Source organism: Podarcis gaigeae (assembly GCF_964106915.1).
Source record: "Podarcis gaigeae genome assembly, chromosome: 5".
NCBI lineage: Eukaryota > Metazoa > Chordata > Lepidosauria > Squamata > Lacertidae > Podarcis > Podarcis gaigeae.
The window spans coordinates 29,054,418-29,069,957 of NC_139681.1; the positions used below are offsets into that span (position 1 = coordinate 29,054,418).

General features: G+C 40.0%; 1 long non-coding RNA gene across 1 annotated transcript in view; it reads left to right on the forward strand.

Annotated features, from left to right (window-relative positions):
- The window catches only part of LOC310845410, a 722,498-nt gene that overhangs the window by 131,587 nt on the left and 575,371 nt on the right, over window positions 1-15,540 (forward strand). Inside the window, exon 3 of the long non-coding RNA XR_014564670.1 lies at window positions 13,813-13,957. This is a non-coding gene — a long non-coding RNA (uncharacterized lncRNA). The remainder of the gene's footprint in view (window positions 1-13,812; window positions 13,958-15,540) is intronic.

The following is a 15,540-nucleotide window of genomic DNA, read 5'->3' on the forward strand; positions in this document are numbered from 1 at the left end:
GGCTAGCACCAGCTGTGAGAGCAGTTTGGGATCCAAGAGAATCCATGACAACTCAGCCCTGACTGTCCATACATTTGTTTGCCGGCAGGGAGGATAGGCAATCCCAGATTGCACTGATAGTAGGCTTTGGTAATAGAGGTCAGAGAGATGCCTCAGTTCAATCCAACCTCTTGCCCATCAACCCATTTGGATTGTCATGTGCAGTTTGGCTCATAATGACATTCAGTTTTGTTGCATTGTCAGCATCGTTCAAATATTTAAAAATATGTTACCCACCACTGAAACCAAGGAAAATTCCCTTTTAATCACAAAATACCCTTGCTCAATAAATTATTTTAAGAAAGGACTTACAGGCTCCCATTAAAATTGATAGCAAACCTACACATTTATTTCATCCCCATTTTGCTGGCTAGTGACTACTGTGTGCTTTGCATATAGCTTTCAGTACTATTGTGTGCTTTGCATATAGCTTTCAGTACTATTGTGTGCTTTGCATATAGCTTTCCATACTAGAGGGCATACTTTCATTGTAGAGCGCTGAAGGATGTATTAATAGAAAAAAAGAAGAGAAAGAGAGAGATGCTAAATATGGAAGTTTAATACCACAAAATGCTTTTCTCAAAATTGCTATCCCTGGGTGCCATTTGGGAACAGTTCAACAGAAGAGCTGTTCCATTTGTCTGCTGCTTTCGAATTGTGTGTTAACTTGTGTGGAATGCAGGGAAATAATTCGTTCTCTTTAGCACTTTTCAATTTGGTGGGGAGAAAACCTGAATAGGGAATGATCTCAATGAGGTTAAGTAGAGCTGGCTGGTGCCCATTGGGTATGTTGGGGCAGAGGGCAGGCCAGCTAAAGTGGACAGAGCTATACACACAGAGACACACCCACACACCTATATCACCCACACCCACACAACTACAGAGATACACTCAACACAAACTGTCACACATGAACAGGAAAGAGCAGGGTGTGGCATCTTCCGTTCAGCACTTGAGGGCTTCTGCCACCTGAGGCAGTGTCAAGGAGCTGTCAGGTAAGCACATAGGGCAGGAAAGAACTTGAGACACAAAATGTAGTTAGCTTTTATTCAAAGAAAGTGACAACACAGCAGAGTTCCTCTGGCTCATCTCTTCTACTTGGAGATGTTGCTGAAACTGACCACTGTCTGATGTACATCCGATGAGAGTAGCATTCCCACTGTAGTGTATGCTATTCCCCCCCCCCCATTATCTCTAGTAAAGCAAGAGCATAATGTTCCTTAATGTCTGAAATATGTTTTGACCCTGAGTGATACTTTCCCACCATGTGCTGCTTTCTTTTCCTTTCTCTCCCCCCCCCCCAATGTTTTCTTTTTATAAATAGTGGGTAAAGGGAATGCTACAGTGTTTTAAAAGCCTTTTAAAGTATGATGTTGGCCAAACGTATCATTTCTTCCCCCCCGTTAGTGGTGTATCTTAATATTGATCGGGTTAATATTTTATGGACCAAACCTCCGGTTACATAAAAGCCTCTGAATGGGGAATTCGGCCTCATTTAGGTTTCTTTAGCTATAAAAGATACCTCTTTATTTCACCCCAAGGTACCCTGTGATCTGCGCATCTCTCTCTTTCAAGATAGATGTGTCTGGTAGGGTGAAGGGAACCATTAGCTATATGCTCACCAGGCTAAGTCCTGCTCCATTGACTGCTCTGTTCTCTCATCGGTGGAGTTGTGATCTGATAGAAGAATTCCCTCTAAGCCCTTATCCAAGCCATTCAGGCTCTGGAGAAGTCAGCATGCAGTCCAGCTTCTTTTCTCCTTCTTGGCTTGCCTGGTTCAGTCTCCTGGGGGCTGTCTTTCCACCTAGTCATTTTTTTTGAAGGGTTTCCTGGTCAGAAGCATTACTCCAGGGCCATAAATAGGTACACCCTCCCAGTACTGTCCTTTATGTATATTCCCGCCATTTGATTTGTGGCATCCACCACAAATATGCCACCACGGGATGAACTTTTGGCTTCTGTAAGGCTGCTCACCAGTGGCAAGTGGTGACCTGCCATACCTTTCTCCAGGTTGGATTATCAAGACTTCCTGACTGGCAACTTGTAAATAAGACAGGCTGACCAAATCCTGATAAAAATGTAAAAATGAAAAACATTTACAGGAACTCCAATCCACCAGGTTTGGGTTATATACTCTGTTGGGGTTCTTGCATCTCTGTACATGCCAGCTAGACTGACCAACCAAAATGTCTCTGTATAGAAGGTATGGTGTAAATCAGCTGACAACCAATCATCTTGTGACCATGTTTGCATCTTCACAATCCACAAAGTGTACAACTTCACTCCAGCTGTCGGCACTCTTAGAAAATGCTGCTTTGCATGGCTGTAATTAGGGCGCAGTTACAAAAATATCTCTCTCAAGAAAATAACGAAAACTAAATACTCCTGTGACTGACTACATTGAAGAAATTTGCAATATTGCTCAGTTTAACAGAATATGGACAGACATGAGTTTGAGGATCATCTTGTCTGTCTCTTAGTGCTTCCGCAGCCGCTGGCTGCCATTAGCAAGACTGGCAGTACCAGCAGCAGATATGTTCTATGTTTATGATAATATTTTATTCTCTTGTTAATTGTGCTGTTTTAAATGTGCATTTTATATATGATTTCCTTTAGTAATGTTTTCTCTTGAAATGTTGACTTTGCTGCATCAAATGTGCACTCTGTTGCTGACCCCCTTTGTCATGTTTTATTTTGAAGTCTTTAAGATAATATTTTAGCGCAGAATCACCACGGTTTGTGCACATTCTCCATTGATCCCACAAGTGCTGCAGCATATGCACAATACAGCTTTAAGATAATATGAGTCAGAGGTAATTGTTAAATACTAGGAAGGAAAGTGTTAACCAAAGAGTTTGCCAAGTTTCCACTGCTCTTGTCTTAGGTTAATTGGATTTTCATTTTGTGGATTTCATTTTCATTTTCTGTGGGTTCTTCTTAAACAACAACGTAATTATGATATAACAAGTCTAAGGTAGCTGGCTCTAACTGATCTTCCAATAAATTCAATGACAGATGAGGTGATTAGACAGCACACAATTACTTTAAAATGATATTTCTAATGTAGCTGTACTGTGTATAGAAGGGGGGGGGGGAGTAAACAAAACTAATGTACTTTGAAGGAATCCTAATTGTGACTTGTCAATTTTATTTCCCAGGGGATATTTTTTTAATAATACCTTTAGATGCCAGTCTTTTAAATGTAGACTTCTGTTTTCCTATCATGAAACAATTATGCTGAAGTGAGACTGGAGAACATAATTGCAGTAGGTTGTTCATCACTACTTTTGTGATTGTTGAGTGATATGCTTAAAATCTGCTTGTTTGAGTAACAAACTGAATTTTTTTATCAGTTTAATTGTGTAATTGTAATGAATTATTCAGCACAGTAACATTGAAGTGAAAGCCAGTTTTGCTGCAGACAATTCTGCTAGACTCTAGGAGGGCTTCTGTTGGCATAGGGAGTCAGAGTTCAATGTGTTTGCCTTAGATATTATACAGTATATGATCAAGCCAGTGCTATTTTCTAGGAAAAGAGGCACTGAAACTCACCATGAATGTGTCCCTTGTTCCCTTATAATGGCAAAGGGGCCCACCTGCAAGGTGCCAGAACTGAGTTCCAGTGAGTTCTGGATGAAAAAAAAAGCCCTGGATTGAGCACTATATACATTTTTACAAATAAATTAATTATGTGTCTTAATTGTTATTAATTTTTACTGATTGTGCCCAGTATGTTCCACATACATTACTTATTCTTAAAGTGAATACTCTGATATAATGGACAACAACATCCCACATTAAAAATTTCCCTTTTCCTAATGAATAGCCTGTATATAATTCAAATGAGCAGGCAGTCATTAAAGAGCTCAGTCTGTGGCTTATTGCAACTAATTATTCAGACTTTAGCACATAATTAACATCTTTTTATAGGCTCTAACTCTCCTATTCTCTCTCTCTCTCTCTCTCTCTCTCTCTCTCTCTCTCTTTCTCTCTGTAAATAACTTCAGCAGTCCCGAGTGTTCACTTGTGTGGAGCTGGAGAGTTCTCTAAGAATGTCAGGACAAGAGGAGACTCCATAGATTTGACAAGCAAAAGGGACAATAAGCTGCCTGTTGGATGGAAAGGGAAGATATTGTTGCACACACCTCCGATCTCTGAGCAGTGTGAGATTCCATGGGTTCCAGACACTTGCCCAGTGTTTGGTTTCCTTGGAATGAGGGACAGTGGAGACTGTGGTGTCTTTATGATATATGGCTCATTTCAGGGAATATTTTTAGCCAGAACTTGATGGAACTCAGTTCTAGCACCTCTCAGTTCTAGCACCATTGCCTTTCTAAGAGAACAGGGAGGTGTTCATGGTGACTTCTGCAACCTCTTTTTCTATAAAAATAGCACTTGTTCATTTGCACATGTACACAACCTGAGCCTGTGATGGAGGGACTCACAGTGTTAACACCCCAAGAAGGTCTTGCTTCTCCTATGGCCACAGCCTTGGATTCCAGCCGAAATCAAGCATGACTTTCCCTCACAAGCTTCAGGCTTCTACCTGTTTCTAGCTCTCTCTCACTCTCTCTCATACACCCACACCCACACCTCAACCCTGGCTTTTGCCCTTCTAACAACCAGCCAGGTGAGTGGAGTCACCCATTTGTCCGGTGGCACAAAGCCACTTCCTTTGTTACCTTAACAACCCATACTTAGTGGGCCATTACCAAGAACCTGGCCTTGCTATTTCAACAACCGAATCTTTTCTGAATCCAGGAATTAGGAGGGACTCAGGCACACTGCCTACCCAACTTACGACAGTATTAAAATGCTGGAGAAGCTTTAAAAAATATTGGCACCTCTCATCTGGCTGACATGGTTGGAGGTTTAAAAGGCACCCCCCAGATTATGGAGACCTGTGTTTTAGAGGAGAGTTGTATTTCACATTTTAAAGCTCATCAAAGTAAGGTTTGACAATACACTATTTTTCTGGCTGGTGTTGGTGACGGGTTTTTAATTTGTCACCTTCTAGCTCTAACAGCCAGACAAGGGCCTGAAGAAATAGTTTTACATTTTCCATTTCTTCAGTAAACTTATAAAAGATTGGCATAATGTAATACAAGGTTGCTGAGAATGATTCAAATGCTTGAACTTTTAAAAGAAAACCACACACACAACTTATATACCTAAACACCTATTTTGGTATGTGGAGTTAAGAGAACTAAGCTATAAGGTTGAAATTCCCCATTTTAAATCTTACCTCAACCACAAAAAACATTGTGGCCTTAGATAACTTTCATCTCTGCTTCATTGCCCCCTCAATCTGCAATAACCTATTAATAATATCAGCCTACCATACCAGGTTGTTGTAGCAGATGGGGATTTCCGCTATAGCTTAACCCACCACAATAGCAAATATCAGGGGGTTAAACTGAACAGTAAATAGTTTATTTCAGTTTATTAAAATACAGAAAAAGGAGGGGGGAAGAATTATTAAACAATTCAGGTTGTATTCAACACTAGTTCTACTCAGTATTTATAAATAGAGTGCAACAAAAACATTTCAATCTAAACCGGATGCGAAGAATGTTTGGCCCTCTAGTTTTTGCTGAATGACAATGTCCATCAACTCTATTCAGCATGTCCAATGGCCAGAGATAATGAACATTGTAGTTCAGTAACATCTGGTTGGCCAAAGGTCCTCTATATCTGGTCTACACAACACCACCTTCACTGAAAATTCCTGTTCATATCTGGAAGAGGCTAAGTGATTCATATGTGTATCTACCATTTTGGGTGTCAAATATTTTCATTCTCACATCCACATGCAAAATCAATATATCCTTGAGGTGATCTGTAACCTAGGTGATTAAGTTTGTTTGACATAAAATTGTTTTCATGACACAGCTTCCCTCTTCCAGCCCCACCGTTGTTACTATTTTTGGCGTGTGGTCTTTTTTGTATAGCAAGATTTAGGTTATGGACTGTAGTAATGGAACTGCATTTCAAATTTAGCAAAATACCATTAAGAATTAATTTAAGCGTCTGGCTGCGTTCATGAATCACAGCGGTGTGGTCATGTAACACTTTGGATAGACTTTCTCAGCAAAGCTCTGATGATAATTTTTGGAGTGCAGACAGTTCTTCCTTTCATTGTGGTGAGATTCATAGGTATGATTTAAGGGAGGTGCTTTAGCAGAAATGCTGAGAGAGTAGAAAGCAAAGTTATGGATAATATTTGGGAGGTAGGGAAACAATAGATGGCTGGCCTGAGTCTACGTCTGCAAATGAGATAAACAGTTGTTATCTTCAGTTCATGCAATTTGTAGAAGGTTACATTTGAAAAGAAATAAATGAAATACATATTAAGGAAGAATCATTGCAATGATTTACTTGAGATCACCCACTGGACTACATTTAAAATTCACCTGGAGGGTACACACAAATCTCTGGATGTTCGTGGTGTTCTCACATGTCTCGCTAGGGGATGATCCTCTTCTGGTGGCAGTAGATCAAGACATTTCTTTAGCCTTGATCACATCACATGTAATGTGATAATGTGATGTGAGGTTTGGGCTTTCTGTTGGGGTTTTGCCTGCATGGAGGAATGTGCATGATGGAAAGTGGCACCTGTGCCAGCTGTTCTACCACGGGTTGGCTACATGCACAAGGCATTTCTCAGATGTCTGCTTGAATAGGAATAAATAAGTAACTAACAGTATATTGGCAGGGGGACATATTAGACCAGCCAAAGTCATACCCTTAGAAATGCTTTTCAGGCCACAACAAATGTGGGATTTACATTCCATGGGGATCTTGCCTAAAGCCAAATCACACATAGTCAAAACACACTGGGTGTCATGATGCAAGGGATCACAAAGTCTTTTTTCCTGGATGCCCATCCCCTTTTTAATTTTAATCTGTCTCTTTTTTGTCAAGCACGTGAAGCTGAATGCGCACAAGTTAAATATGTGTATGTTGCAGGCTTCCAGTACTTTCCCCAGAATGGCTGGCTTGGGTGGGCTGGCTCAGGAAAACTCCACCGAGCTAAACACGGTGTGTGAGCCCTATGCTGTTTATCTCTGCTCTACATGAAATTGGATTTTAATGAATTTTCCCAAGTTCTTATATTTCCCAAATGTCAGATGCATAACATTTGTGAGAATTATCAGTGTGCACCTTTTAAGCCAAGGTGGGCTTTACTTTTAATCTTTTCCCATCACACTGAGCAGTTTACCTCTGGTTGTTCTTGATTTCGGCCTCCTTTCTGATGTCACTCTCATGTCAAGAAAACATCCCAGCCATCAGCCATGCACTTTCAAACAGCTGGTACTGGCAACAATACACCCACCAGTATGCCTAGAATGGAAAGGTAGCAGCCAGATATCTTCTCCTCTCCCCACTCAATGGTTGGTGGGTTTGACTAGCAAAGTGCCTTGCCATGCAATGTTGTTTTGCAATATTTAGCCTAAACTCTTTGAACCTTGAATTTCAAAACAGAAAGAAACACTCATTCTGACACTCATTTTGGCTGTGCTTCAGTATGCTTCCATGTCTTCAGTGCTAAGATTAGATTTAAACACCCCAAACCGCAAATTGTAACAGAAAATACCCAGGAGCAACCTTAGCTGCAACATTCAGAGGGTTAAAAAAAAGTAAATTAGTGAAGAGTTTTGTAACAGGTTCTATATGCTGTAAATTCTATGTATTTATTATTCCCTAATGTGCTAATTGGAGTGTGTTCAAGAGGCTCATAAAATCAAGAAAGTGGATATATGCACAACGTGGCTTGACCTCTTTTGCAACAGGCATCATCATGCCTCGAATTTTCAATGCTGTTTTCCAGGAAAGCAATGGATCAAACAAATTGCGGGAGAGGTCTATTATATATCAGGTTATCTTCCTAATGTATGCTCTTTATCAAAAGGTGCTTTCACATGTCCCTCAGTTGGCCTAATGCAAGAGGTTTTCTGGGATGATTTGTGATACAGAAAGGCATTTTCCCATGCGTAAATAAGGAGCAACTTGGTATGTGGAAAGGCTGCGGAAAATTGAATAATGTCACAGCGGTTTTCAAGCTTATCCCTTATCCATTGGTCTAGTTTTGTATGGTGCATAAGTCCACACTGCTAATAAAGAAATATGGATAGATATTTTAAAGACCTAGGAAACGATGCATGTGTTCCTGAACCTCCACTTTAAGTTAAAAGTGTGCATTAAGCATAATCAGAGGATAGTGGGAAAAGATTGCACAATAAGTAAGGGTAAAGTGTCATATGTTGCATTTGATTACAGAAACAAACCCTTTCTTTACTAGATGAGAACTTTGGCTGGTATAAATCAAATGTTGCATTCCTGGAACAATATAGATTTATAGAGAGAAGCCTGCCTTAGTCTCAGCTTCTGCTCCATATAATACATTGTTTGCAAATGTATCTAACTCAAAGGTTCCCTAGCAAAATTCTGGCAGCCTCTCACACCCATTAGACAAAGAGGCATAAATTTGTCATTTGAGTTCTGCTGAGACGATAAGAATCTGGACTTGAATCAAGTTTTGGTTAAGCGTTATATCTGAAAAGGCCTAATATTTGAGCTTCTTTTATACACTTAAGTGGAGAGAGGATATTTTTTCTGATATCTCTGATATTGGTGACATTTTTCACAAGGGTAAACTGAGGAGAAGGCATAGTTGTGTTATGTTTCTTTCTGGGGGTACCTTCAGATGACCTGTTTATTGAGCACTCATCCTGATTTGATTGCAAGGAGATTAGATGAGATTGGCATTCATTCTGGTTTATTTCTGGTGAGGTTTGATGATGTGTCAAAGCAAATGTTATCCCACACTTTCCAGTAGGTTTGTTGTGCAAGAACTCCCAATCAAATATAATTGTGCCTCCCGAATTTGCCAGCATGGGATTGAATCCCACTCAAAAATAGTGAGCCTGGAAGCACATCCCCTGCGTTTCTACTTTATCCACATTCAATATTTCTGAATGTGAGTTATTACTTTAGTGATTGCACCTGATAAACTAGCCATAATGGCTGCTCTCTGCCTCCACAGTTGAAGGCAGCAATGCTTCTAAATACCAGTTGTTGGAAAACGCATGTTGGCTCTTGTGCTTGAATCCTGCTTGTGGTTCAGCCACTGTGAGAACAGGGTGCTGGACTAGATAGGCCACTGGCCTGTTCCAGCAGGCTCTTATGTTCTTATAATAGTACAGTGGTACCTCGGGTTACATACGCTTCAGGTTACAGACTCCGCTAACCCAGATATAATACCTCAGGTTAAGAACTTTACCTCAGGATGAGAACAGAAATCATGCGGTGGTGACACGGTGGCAGCGGGAGGCCCCATTAGCTAAAGTGGTACCTCAGGTTAAGAACAGTTTCAGGTTAAGAATGGACCTCCGGAACGAATTAAGTTCTTAACCCGAGGTACCACTGTAATGCCCATGAATGCAATCCAGAGTACTTAGGCGTGCTTGTCACATATATTCCAGTGCAGCTAACTCCTTCTAGATTCTGCTTCATGCTTATATTAAAGATGCTAAAGGACACTGCTGTAGAGATAGCTGGCCTGGTCACCATTTCTCCCTACATGTTTAGTTCAACTGTTCATTTGTCTAAAACAAATCAACTCTGATATTCTGGTGCTGATCCCAGGCCTTTGCCATGGTGCAGCTGCAGAGAATCACCACACAGAGGTGAATATAGAGGAGCACAAGAAGTTCGGTCATACTGGGTGCAGAGCCTCAGGGATGCCTCGGCCCAGTATACCTGAAGGAGTGTCTCCACCCCCATCGTTTTGCCCGGATGCTGAGATCCAGCACCGAGGGGCTTCTGGCGGTTCCCTCATTGCGAGAAGCAAAGCTACAGGGAACCAGGCAGAGGGCCTTCTCGGTAGTGGTGCCCGCCCTGTGGAACGCCCTCCCATCAGATGTCAAAGAGATAAACAACCACCTGACATTCAGAAGACATCTTAAGGCAGCCCTGTTCAGGGAAGTTTTTAATGTATGGCATATTAGTGTATTTTTGGTCTTTGTGGAAGCCCCCCAGAGTGGCTGGGGAAACCAGCCAGATGGACGGGGTACAAATAATAAATTGTTGTTGTTGTTGTTGTTGTTGTTGTTGTTGTTGTTGTTGTTACTATTATTGATTTAGAATGGAGGATGAGAGGTGGAGGGTTGCTGAATTTTAGTGCCACACAGGTTGCCGCTGAAATTTGAGGCCCCAAGGTCCGCCACTGCTCCACACAATAGGGTTTAGGAGAAAGGTATTTGGGATCAGAATTTCCATATGGATTTTCACTCTCTTCTACCCATAATTAAACATTGAATCCTAGTTTTAAAAAAAGGAGCTGTCTTAGATCAATTAATGCCTTCATATAGAAATGAAAGCCACAGAAGATATAGATAGCTTAGCAACAACTGTTTATTTATGTAGGAAGAGCTCATAATTTGCATTAATCGAACAAAAATGAAAGAGGTAAATATAGAAAGGGGGGGGATATGGAGCTTAGCTACCAACCTATTTTTCCTTTTGTAATATATACTTTGTGCCATTTGGTTTCCAAGGAGAAATTGGCTGTAACTGTTTTCAGCTATATGTGTTGCAGAATAGATATAACGCAGTTACATTCTGATGAGATTAGGTTTTATTATAAAAAAGGCAGAAATTAAGTTGATAGTTCATTCGGTTAAGGTAGCCTTAGGCAAACTACACTGCCTGCACAGTCAAGATAGCAAGAGACTTCAAAATCTTTGCTCACTTAAAAAGCTGTGTGGTCAGCCATAAAGGAAAACTACTTGCTAACCTCCAAAATGCATATCTTAAACATTTTTCTTTTCCAGATTTTATTCTTTAGTGTTTATTTTAAGGGAGGCAATAGGCAGATGCCAAGAAGCCAATTGCAATTACTGGATGTATTGGGACTGGCATTTCTAGAAGAGATATGAAAGAATTCACCCTAGAGTACAAAGGCCTGGTCTGATCACCTGCATTCAAGCAGGAAGCATTCAGTCAACAGTATAGGGAAGGAAGTGAAATGCTTGTAAGGTTGGAAAATAGGAACTGATTTACATGTACAGTGGTACTTCGGGTTACATATGCTTCAGGTTACATACGCTTCAGGTTACAGACTCTGCTAACCCAGAAATAGTACCTCTAGTTAAGCACTTTGCCTCAGGATGAGAACAGAAATCGTGTGGCGGCGGCGAGAGGCCCCATTAGCTAAAGTGGCACCTCAGGTTAAGAACAGTTTCAGGTTAAGAACGGACCTCTGGAACGAATTAAGTTCTTAATCCGAGGTACCACTGTAACACAATGTGAACATAAAAACATAGCAAGTGAACATAAAAATTAAGAGCTCCTGGATTAATTGCAAAACCCCATCTAGTCCAGAAGCCGTGCACGAGGTGCGAAAGAGCCACTATGCTAGCTTCCTGGCAAGTGGGTCACAGTTGCTTACTGGGAGGAAGAGGGGTGTGGGTTGACCAGTGCAGTTCAAGCACAAACTGGGAAGCTAATGTAGCATTTCCACCCTACCCAACTGGTTGGAAAAACATCCAGAACGTAGGGGGGGGGGGGAATCTCTTGCACAGCTTACAGTCATGGAACTGCTTAGTTGATTCCCCTTGTTCTTGTGCAGAAATCCCTGTGGGAGACTTGCCCTTATTGCATGGAAGAACGCCAAAATCTGTCCTCCAGTTTCTCAAAAGCTTTTCTCCCCCACGAAAGATGCTTTTGTTTTTCATGGTCAAAGGTAGTATGCATGTTTTGCGTTCTGCTAAACATACTCCAGCACCTTGCGGTCTCCCTGTCTGTTCATCCTCCTTGAACTGGGAATGCCCCATCGGAGGAAACACTTCATAATGTATTCCCCTGGGCTTTAATTGAATTGCAGGTGTTCAGGAATGATGCAGAGTGCAGACCACTTGTGAAAGAATTGTAGAATGAAAGGACCATTCAAACATTCCTCGTCCTCCTGAAAATTAAGTAAGCATGGTGGAAACCCTGTACAGTGGTACCTCAGGTTACATACGCTTCAGGTTACATACGCTTCAGGTTACAGACTCCGCTAACACAGAAATAGTGCTTCAGGTTAAGAACTTTGCTTCAGGATAAGAACAGAAATCGTGCTCCAGCGGTGCAGCGGCAGCGGGAGGCCCCATTAGTTAAAGTGGTGCTTCAGGTTAAGAACAGTTTCAGGTTAAGAACGGACCTCCGGAACGAATTAAGTACTTAACCTGAGGTACCACTGTATAAGAACTGATGCACCCGTAAGAATTTCACTGAAATTTCTTTCTCCTTTGATAACTTTTGAATGCAGTTTCCATTCCTCGTTAATTAATGGAATACAATAGAAAGGAACATGAGAAATTTTTGGAACAACTACACAGTTTCCTCTGCTCTTCTCTCTTTGGAAAGAATGAAGTAAACCTCTATGGCTGTTTCAAGATAAATCCTTGATGGCAATTTGTGTTCTTAACATCTGGGGCATGTTGTGGTATTCACAGTGCTTAGCTAAGCAAGCACTGAGACAACAGGAGTGTCCCATTTACATCTGGTTACTTTTAGGACTGCAGCTTATCTTTGGTTTAACTGGTAGATTCATCAACTAAACTTTAGTTGATGATTGGTACAGACCACTTTTAATCAAGAATGGCAAATTTTAAACAGCGCTGCTGTGCGTTAAGGGTACATTTAATTAATTGCTTAGGATATTTTGACCCTGATATGTTCTTATAATAGAAATGAAATATATATAAATAAAGATAGTTTCATATTCTTTTAAAAATTAATTCATCCCACTATTTCTTACAATGCCACATTGAAACATAATGCAATCAATTAACCAAGTTAAGCAATGCAAAGTATCACATTGATGACAAATCAAAATAAAATGACTTAAAGCACACTGCTCTCACCCTCTGAAAGGGGTTTTCTGAAAAGGGTATTTATACTGATGTCTGTTTAAATGTAATCTATTAATTGACAAAAGGGAAGAACATTAGTAAGCTAAAAATTGCTCAGTCATTTGGCAGCTCTCATTATAGTTATGTTTGACCATCTGTATATATTCAGAATATATTCTGAAAACACGTTCTTTTCTTATCTTTTGGGTGTAGGAAGCATCATGTTGTAAGGCACAATAATCCATATATCTGACCACATAGCGTTTACATTTATCAGATTTTACCTAGCGTGCCTCCTTGTTGGATTGGTTTGGAGATGGGAATAAATATGAAAAGTGGCCCAATAAATGAATCACTTCTTTTGTTATTTATTTATTACTTTTCTAATCCACACTCCCTCCCAAATGGGCCAGGGGCTTTTATGTAAGGATCAAAGAGCTGCAGATGGCTTGCAATTTTCTAAGAACTCATGTTTCTGGAACCATGGGGCTTGCTGCTGAAATTGACATTTCTGTGCTCCGCTTTCCCATGACCTTCTGTAAGATATTCCAACAGGGACCAAATGCCATGACATGCTTACATTGTATTTCCTGTTGCTGCTCCATATAATACACTGCCACTAGGGATGCTTGATTAATTATTATTTTTCCAAATTCTGATTGTGAACTGACCTGTACTTCCTGGAATAATGTGCAGGTAACAATGTAGTTATCCTTCAGATTTTGCACTTCTTAGCTAAAAATAAAATAAAATGCCCTGAAAATGTGTATTTTGAGATTGAATATATTTAGAAATGATTACTTTGAGAGCTAGTTTTTTTAAAAAAAGTATTTAAATTTGTATTTACATGCATTATTTTTATTTTAAATCACAGAATAGGCAGGAAGAAGATGGAGTGAACTAATGAATGAACAGAGGTGAAAGGGACATGTACTGGAAACTGACTACAGTATTACGTTCATCCCTGACTGTCACTGGTGGGACTGGAGAAATGCACAAAGTAAAAACCATATTGCTGGGTAAGTGTTTCTTTTTTAATAATATTTTTATTTGATTTTCAAGAATAAAGAAAGAAAAATAAAGAAAAATAAAAAAGAGAAGAAATAAAGTTACATCATAATATCATAAAAATTCCACATATCAAGATTACTCTGAATCTCCTGACTTCCCCCCATCCCATCCATGGGTCCTATTAATTCTGTTTTCAACTGCATATCAATACTCCTCCAATTTTTCATATTTCCAAATTATCCATACTTTCTGTTACATTACAAGTGCATTTAGAATCCTGCTAATGTTTTGACCTGTTTTCAATTATTTTGGCTGGGTAAGTGTTTCTATATGTTACAAGAGAGAAGGATTTGACAATGGGAAAAGAATTTCATTGGCATCCCCATGTTTCTGATAAATTGGTATTTAACTATAAAGGTATCGTGCAACATAGACCAAACCCCCCTGCATTGCAGGAATACACCCCCCTATGGGGATCAAACCCATTATCAGTACCATGTTGTAACCGAGGTAACCTACAAAGCTATAGTTTCTGAATGATAAAAATAATAAACTACATACTGGTCTGGTCTTGCAATTTATTATTAGAAGTAAAGGGAGAAGGGAACAAGCTGTCTATTTGGAATCCATATCAGGCGACAGATTCAAATGAGTGAATATTTTTATATTCAGTAATTGACTTCTGTTTCTAATCAGTAGGGTGTGCTTGTGTGAAGTATCTCTCTTATTACAGTGGTACCTCGGGTTACAGACACTTCAGGTTAGAGACGCTTCAGGTTACAGACTCCGCTAACCCAGAAATATTACCTCGGGTTAAGAACTTTGCTTCAGGATGAGAACAGAAATTGGGTGGCGGCAGTGGGTACCTCAAGTTAAGAACAGTTTCAGGTTAAGAATGGACCTCCAAGATGAATTAAGTTCTTAACCCGAGGTACCACTGTACAATGTTTCCGCAAGGACATCAGAGTGGCATACATGGGATTCCCTAATGAATGTCTCCTACCCAAATACTAACCAGGTTTAGGGCTTGCTCAGTTACACAGAGAGAGATTTATGAGATGCCTCATTCTCTGGACCATTTATTTGTTTTAATACACACTTTCTAGGGAGTGAGGTCCATTCTACTTGATGGTGCACAATTCTGAGTTGCACTGTGGATTGATGGTGCATACATCAGGTTGCACTGTGGATTAGCATAACAGGTTCATTCAATTTAGCTAAAAACACATTGGGTCTATAAGCAGCAAAACAAAAAGCATAAAAGTAAACTTTTTGTGTAATGTCCCCAGTATCTATTCTACTGTATTCCAGGTTTAATCCAAGTACTAAAATGAAGCAAACTGAACAGGACCACAGTTGCAATTAAATTGTAAGCTGTGGCTTGGAAAGCTGCTTATAAAACGAAATTATTATTAAATAGTGTGATATATACATTAGCTTATCCATGATGGAAGAGAATGGCACATAGCAATAACCATTGCTCCTGAACTCATAAATATTGAAGGCTATGGCTCGAAGGTTTATGGGCAGGGAAAGCTTTTACTGCCTCACACATCCTTCACTGTGTAATTGCGGTGGGTCTTTTTCAGAT